Raw genomic sequence first — 7,824 nt, 5'->3', positions numbered from 1 at the left:
TGGGAATTGGGACCTGGGGGAAATGCAACAGCTTTCTTTCCCTTTGGGGTAAATCTCAAATTTTTTCCATTCGGGTTAGATGCCCTGAATTTTTCTCCATTCAAACTAGAGAACACTCAAGACAGCGCCTGCAGGCAGGTGTGGCTGGGCAGAGACCTGCGGGGCGTGGAGAGGACTTGAAGGGCGTGGCCTAGGAAGACATGGGGCGTGGCAAGCTCCCACGGGGCGTGTCCCAGGACTCAGTGTGGGCGTAGCTTCGGGACGCGGGCAGGAAGAAGCCCAGGGGGTAGGGCGAAGTGGGAGGGAACAGGGAAGACCGAAAAGGCCCGAGAAGTTGGCCTGGCTGAAGGTCCCCGGGTAGAAGGCGGCGCGGTGACCCGAGGTAAGGCGCCTAGGAGTCCCAGCAGGAGGTGGAGCTGCGGGCCCAGCAGGAAGAGTTGCGCCCGACGGCGGGTTCCGCGCGGCCGGGGCTCGCTGCAGAGTTCCTCGCGAGATTCCTGCGGGAAGGAAGGATTTTCCAGCCACAAACGCTGAGGCCCTCCCGCCTCTCCCCAGGTGCTGGAGGGAAGTTGCAAAGAGCGTCGGTCCCGTGCGGCGCCAGCTCCCTGTGGCTCAGGGCAGTGCCTGGGGGCGTCATCGGATAGCTGTGCTGGGTGAGGGCGGTTGTTCCTTGCTAAGTCTCCTTTAATAAGCTTTTTTTTTTTTTTTTTTTTTTTTTTTTTTTTTTTTAAATTCGGGGTTCTCGCTTTGCTACCGAGGCAGGAGTACATTTGGCGGGATCACAGCTCACTGCAGCCTCGACCTCCTGGGCTCAGGCGAACCTCCTGCCGCAGCCTCCTGAATAGCTGCGACTACAGGCATGTGCCACCATGCCCGGCTACTTTTTGTATTTTTTGTAGAGACTGGTTTCGAGCTCCTGGGCTCAATCTGCCTGCCTCGGCTGGCAATACAGGTCTATATTTTTTGACAGTTAGTCAAAGCTAATCACCAGGGGTCGTATGTCTGAGTCCTGTGCACTCTCACTTAATCCACTCTGTAGCTCTGTGAAGGATTCTCGTGCTACCTACAAAGCTAAGGTACAGAAAGGCTAAGCCACACTGCTGGAAAGTTTAGAGATGGAAAGAAAGTTTAGAGGTGGAGTCTTTCTGACTCCACAGCCTGTGCTGTTACCCTCTTAGACCATCTCATTCTTTGTACATCACAAAGGAACTAAAGGTATACTCTTACATAGGCAGTAAGAGGGGTTGCAGGTTTAAATAACTTTGAACCCAGAATGAGCAGTGCGTAATTCGAATTCTGGTTCCAGCTCAGTGACTTTCAACAAGTTGCTTTTCTTTTGCTTTTTTTTTTTTTTTTTAGGACTGGGTCTCACTCTGTCACCCACGCTGGAGTGCAGTGGTGCCATCACAGCTCACTGCAACCTTTACTTCCCCGGTTCAAATGATCCTCCCAGCTCAGCCTCCTACAAATGCACACCACCAAGCCTGGCTAGTTTTTATTTTCTATTTTATTTTTTGTATTTTTGGTAGAGACTGGATTTTACCATTTTGCCCAGGCTGATGTCAAACTCCTGGGCTCAAGCATCTGCCTGCCTGGACCTCCCAAAGTGCTAGGATTACAGGCATGAGACACTGCGCCTGGCCTGCCTGTCTTTTTTAGACACATTAAGGTAAGTGGTCTCAGGCCGCGTGCAGCGATTCCGGCCTGTAGTCCTGGCACTTTGAGAGGCTGAGACGGGAGGGTCACTTGAGGCCAGGAGTTCGAGACCAGCCTGGCCAACATGATGAAACCCTTTCTCTACAAAAAATTAGCCGGGCATGGTGGCAGGTGCACCTGAATCCCAGCTACTGGAGAGGCTGAGGCAAAAGGCGGAGAATCGCTTGAACCTAGGAGGCAGAGGTGGCTGTGAGCTGAGGTCGCATCACTGCACTCCAGCCTGGGCAACAGAGCAAGACATTGTCTCAAAAAAAAAAAAAAAAAAAAAGAAAGAAAGAAAGAAAGAAAAAAAGATAAGTTTTCTCTAGGTCTCTAATAGATCTAATAATCTATGGATTTATTAAGATAAGATTATGTTTTCATCATTTAATGATACTTTGGGCTATTTTTTTTTTTCTTTTTTAATTGGGCAGCCCTCAAACCAGAATAGATTCAGAGGGTCTTCCTATTTTGTGTCCAATTTGGTGCTGAAATTACAAGGTAGTCAGGAAGGGTCTGTTTATTCAGTTGAAAAATCAATAAATATGTATTTTAGAGGTCATTGGGAGAGGATCCACCCAGAAGGATGGCTAGTGAGACAGGAGGAAAATCAGGACAGTGGCTATTTTGGAGGGACTTACTGAAAGATCAGTTTCACTGGGTAAATTTTGCCTTCTTGATGAAGAATGGAAGATACCTTGAATATGGCTGAAGTGAGAAGCATTTCTGAAAAAGAATGCAATTTAATACACTTTGAAGTGTCAGTAAATTTTGAGCCAAATAGGATCGGAGAGTAAGAGAACACAAAAATAGATCATTTAGAATCTGGAGAAACACATGCCTGTGTACTCAGTGCCAGGGCTTGGCCATAGGGTTCCTGTGACTATTTTAAGTAGAGTAAGTGGCCCTGATGCCAGGGTTTTACAGACTGCTCTTGGATTGAAGCTTAGAGACAAAACAATGAACTGTATCTCATGAGAGGAGCTTGGTAAATGTTCACCTTTGCTTCCATGTGCTCTAGAGTGTTAATACAGGAGGAATGTTTATCCTCAAATCTTCTTTTGGAAATATTTATTTATTTATTTATTTATTTATTTTTGTAGAGGTGGGGTTCTGGTTTTGTTGCCCAGGCTGGTCTTGAACTCCTGGGCTCAAGTGATCCTCCCACCTCAGCCTACCAAAGTGTTGAGATTACAGGCGTGAACCACAGCACCAGCCAACTTCAAATCTATTAAATGCTTCAGTAAGCCATAGAGTAACAATACTGAGAATTTCTGATCAAGCTCTAGTCTGTTCAGTATCCCTGTGAATTTGACTGAGATAGTTGTTCAATATTTTTCATACATCAAATGTGGCTTCATTCTGTTTTCTTTAGCTGCTGTTTCGAGTGTATTTTCAGTGGTCCAGGCGTTCCTAATAAGCTTTTTTTGTTGTTGTTTTTGGTGGCAAGGTCTCACTCTGTTACCCAGATTGGAGTGCAGTGTTGCTATCTCTGCTCACTGCAACCTCCGCCTCCTGGGTTTAAGCGATTCTCCTGCCTCTGCCTCCCAAGCAGCTGAAACTGCAAGCACACACTACTATGCCCAGCTAAGTTTTTTTTTTTTTTATTTTAGGTAGAGATGGGATTTCATCCCGTTGATCAGGCTGGTCTTGAACTCCTGACCTCAGATGATCGGCCCACCTCTTCCTCCCAAAGTGCTGGGATTACAGGCAGGAGCCAGCACAGCCAACCCTTAATAAGACTTTTATAACAAAAGTCTTCTCATTTATAGGCGTCCTCTCTTACTTAAAGAAAAAGAAAATATCTGGTTCCATTTGGCATAAACTGGCCCTGTGGTTCTACCTATTTTGTCGAAACAGTAACCACTGAGTAGAAATAACTCTCTGCCTGCTCTGCGTGGGAGCTGTGTTAGCCATTTCCCTATCCCCTTCCAGGTAGGTATGTCCATGTGACTTGTTTGGCCAATGAAAGACAAGTAGAGTGACCTGTGTCACTTCCAGGTAAAATCGTGTGAAAAGCCAGTGAAAGATCTGTCGCAATCACTTTCCCTCTGCCACAGTGACCATCCAGATAGAGGCAGCGCTGTCAGCCCTGGTCTTAGAAAGAGGACAGTGAGCGGAGCCCCCTTCCATACTGTGTTGGACATATACGATGAGCTAGAAAAAGACTTTTGTTGTGTTCAGACCCTGAGATTTGGGGATTTGTGTGTTACTGTGGCCTGCCTGGTCGAGCCTGCGTAGTGAATATATCAGATAAGCCACGTGTTTGGGGATTTCTGGCTCAGGTTTACCAGACACCTTGGGAGCATCAGGGAGGGTGCTGAAAGAGGCTTGTCCTATGAATCGTGCTCCTTTTACTGTGTGGGAGTTGGCGGGTGTGCTGTTCCCATCATGCCCCAGCCCGCGTTGTGATTTTAATCAAAAATGGCAAAAACGGTGTTTAGATGTTTAATTATATTCCGTAAGGGCAGACCATGTTAAAGTGTAAAATACGTAAAGCCACGATGCATGGAAGGGACAGGAATCAAGGCGTTCATTTTTACTTTGAAAAACACAATTTATATATTTTTAACAATTTTCGGTGCACTTCCAAGTTTTCCAATACAGAGGAATGTTCGTGGGTGAGCTGTGAAAAGATGATTCTTCCCAAATGCAGTTATCAGTGGATGCATTTCAGAAATTATTTTGTCACTGAAGGACATTTGAAATGAATCATCCATACTTACCATTGACTAATACATTTTTTTCAGGCAGTTTCAAGGAGTATTTTAAATATGATTTCCCAGCTATCTGATTTCGGATCTAAAAGTATCAGACTTAGGTTTTGCTATGACTGTCCTGGGGGCGATATGTTCACTCTTTTATTCTGAGTTAAACAGAAGTGAAGCAGGGAGGATTGTGCTTTGGGCAGAGCTGTGCTGCATTCTTAAGGGACACTGGCTATAAATCCAGTCTCCCTAGAGGTTAGCAATCAAAGTTCTCCGTCTCTCATACTCAAGCGAGTGATATGATGATGATAAATTGCTTGGACATGACTGCCCCAAGCACTAGTGTGATGAATTGTGTTGTTCAGGGCAGGACCGGAGATCTCCTGTTGTCAGTCTGCAATGCTAAGTATTGGCAGTATTCGTAAATAGCTTTTTGCCAGTAGTGGTCTCTGCTTTACATATTAAATCCTCTGTTTTCACAGGCTGTGGTTCGTAGTCATCTGTGTACCCCACTGAATTCACTTACATCATCAGCCTTTCTTTTTTTTCTCCTGTTCCCTACTCCTTAAAAGGGTGGGATGCGCTCACTTGTATATGGTAGACATTCAGTTCTTTCTTCACAGAAACTGCTAAAATAGTAATTATTAGTTCTTTTCGTTAAATCAAAAGTAATAGCAACTTAGCTTGCAGTGGCTTAATTGGGTAATTATTTGGTGTTTGAAAAGCACTTTGAAGAGAATATTGGTAAATATTGTTAATTTGATGCTCTTTTGTGTGCCTGAAATCCCATTGTGTTCACAAAATTCTTACTTCATCGTGTATGCACAAAATTTCTTTCCTGATGTGACTTACTGTTTTCAAAATTATATGTGTATTGATTTTTTAAAATATTTTAAATATTTTCATAAACTCTCAAAGTTATTTCATGTTTGTACCTTTCCAAGTCTGCATGTCTCATCTCCTACATTCCTTGTATACCTGAAAGGTTAAATGTTATCGGTCTTGCTCTCTAAAAGTTTGGAGAATAGATAAAGCCTGACCATGTAATTGAATAGTTGAAATAAAGATTTATTTGGTCAGAGTCCATACACTGAGCTGTCATCTGATTGTCATCAGAATTTGTTTAAAAGGATTAGATTGGCCAGGCATGGTGGTTCATGCCTGTAATCCCAGCACTTTGGGAGTCCAAGGTGGGAGGATTGCTTGAGCCCAGGAGTTCAAGACCAGCCTGGACAACATAGTGAGATGCCCCCATCTCACTAAGTGATTCTCCTGTCTCAGCCTCCTGAGTAGCTGGAACTACAGGTACACACCACCACACCCAGCTAATTTTTTTTTTTTTTTTTTTTTTTTGTATTTTTGATAGAGACGGGGTTTCATCATGTTGATCGGGCTGGCCTCGAACTCTTGACCTCAGGTGATCTGCCCACTTCAGCCTTCCAAAGTGCTGGGATTACAGGCATGAGCCAACATGCCGGGCCCTTAATAAGACTTTTATAACAAAAGGTTTCTCATTCATAGACATCCTCTCTTAAAAAAAAAAAAAAAAGAGATTTAAAAAAAAAGAAGAAAAATCAAATGTCTGTTAAATAAGTAAATAAATAAATAGTTAGATTGACTCTCATGTGCCTGGCCAGCTCCTTTGACAGATTTTCTTTTCTCTTTATGAATTCAGAGCCCCCGGGCCACGCATGGTGTCTCTCGCCTGTAATCCTAGCACTTTGGGAGGCCAAGGTGGGTGGATCCTTTGAGGTCAGGAGTTTGAGACCAGCCTGGTCAACATGGCAAAACTCTGTCTCTACTGAAAATACAGAAATCGGCCAGGTGCATGCCTGTAATTCCAGCTACTCGGGAGGTTGAGGCAGAAGAATGATTTAAATCTGGGAGGCGAAGGTTGCAGTGAGCCAAGATTGTGCCATTGAATTCCAGCCTAGGTGACAGAGTGAGACTCTGTCTCAAAAAATAAATAAATAAATAAATAAATAAATTCAGAGCCCCCAGGTGTAATTAAGGGCCATTTCTGTAGCTTACATTAGATAACCTTTGTTACTTACTATATTTATTTGCTGGGTCTGCCCTCTCAAAGTACCACAGACTGGGTGGCTTAAACCACAGAGTTTTATTTTCTCATAGTTTTGGCAGCTGGAGGTCCCAGATCAAGGGGTCAGCAGGGTGGCGTCTCCTGAGGCCTCTCTCTTTGGCTTGTAGATGGCTGTTTTCTCTCTGTGCATGTCTGTGTGCTAATCTTTTATGAGGACACCAGTCCTGTTGGATTAGGACCTACCCTAACCATCCCATTTTAACTTAATTACCTCTACAAAGACTCAATCTGCAAATACAACCACATCCTAAGGTGCCGAGGGTTAGGGAGACCATACACAGATTTTGAGGGAGACACAATTGAACCCATAATGCTACTCTACGATAGTAATGGTCTGTTTGGAAACAATGTTTTTGGAGTTACTTTCATTGATTGTTAAATTTGACCTTCCAAGTGACGACTACGCATCTTTGGAGAATCTCTTCGGTTCAGCAACTTTTTTTTTAACTAACATTACTTGGAGGAGAGCTTAATGCTTGTGACTTTAAACATTTATGTAATTAGGTAAAAAGGGAAGCAACCTTATTAAATGAATTGGCTATAGTTCATCGAACAGTTAAGAAAAAAAATGTACAGAATCAAGCATACCTTGCTGTCTGAATGACAAACATCCAAATATCTGCTGTTACAACTCAGATATTTTTACCCACAATTTCCTCACCAAATCAGAAGCTTACCATGATTAGTCCATGTCCTTACTTGTACCATCACAAAGGGCAAAAGGAGCCAAATGATGCTGTGGTCCTATCTCAGCTCTTTCTATAAGGTGGTGTCTTCTGCTCATCTTGCTTAAATATATTGTGTCTTATTACTGTCCCAATATTGTCAACTGAAAACAGAAAGGTATCTGTGGAGAGATGTGAGCCTAAGAAGCTATAAAAGCTCTTTTTTTTTTTTTTTTTTTTTTTTTTTTTTTGAGACAATGTCTCGCTCTGTCACCCAGACTGAAGTGTAGTGGTAATCACAGCTCACTGCAGCCTCGAGCTTCTGGGCTAAAGCGATCCTCCTGAGTAGCTGGGATTGTAGGAGCTCCACACCATGCCTGGTTCATGTAATTTTTTTTTTTTTTTTGATAGAAGACCTACAGGGAACTTTATTATCTTGCTTTTATCCTCACTAGGGCACTACCCCTGGAGAAGACCAAGTTGGTTCCTGGCGCAGGTATATGCCTGGTTAATTAAAAAAAAATTTTTTTGTAGGGATGGGATCTCACCCTGTCGCCCAGGCAGGTCTCCAACTCCAAGGCTCAAGTGATCCTACTGCCTTGGCCTCCCAAAGTGCTGGGATCTCAGGCATGAGACACCACACCTAGCTAGCAAA

The 7,824-nt window shown here is 43.7% G+C and overlaps 1 protein-coding gene across 5 annotated transcripts in view; it reads left to right on the top strand.

The window, feature by feature from the left end:
• The first annotated feature begins 269 nt into the window (after nt 1-269).
• The window catches only part of PTER (phosphotriesterase related), a 75,028-nt gene continuing 67,473 nt past the window's right edge, over nt 270-7,824 (top strand). For 2 of the 5 annotated variants that reach the window (XM_074404985.1, XM_074404981.1), the window contains exon 1: nt 270-382. The gene's annotated coding sequence lies outside the window, so the exon portion shown is untranslated. The other 3 variants (XM_074404984.1, XM_010341187.3, XM_074404983.1) reach the window with 2 other exon arrangements.

The sequence above is a fragment of the Saimiri boliviensis genome, chromosome 8 (assembly GCF_048565385.1).
Source record: "Saimiri boliviensis isolate mSaiBol1 chromosome 8, mSaiBol1.pri, whole genome shotgun sequence".
In the NCBI taxonomy this organism is placed as follows: Eukaryota; Metazoa; Chordata; class Mammalia; order Primates; family Cebidae; genus Saimiri; species Saimiri boliviensis.
The sequence above is the reverse complement of the archived record's forward strand: the minus strand, read 5'-3'. Positions and strand labels throughout refer to the sequence as shown.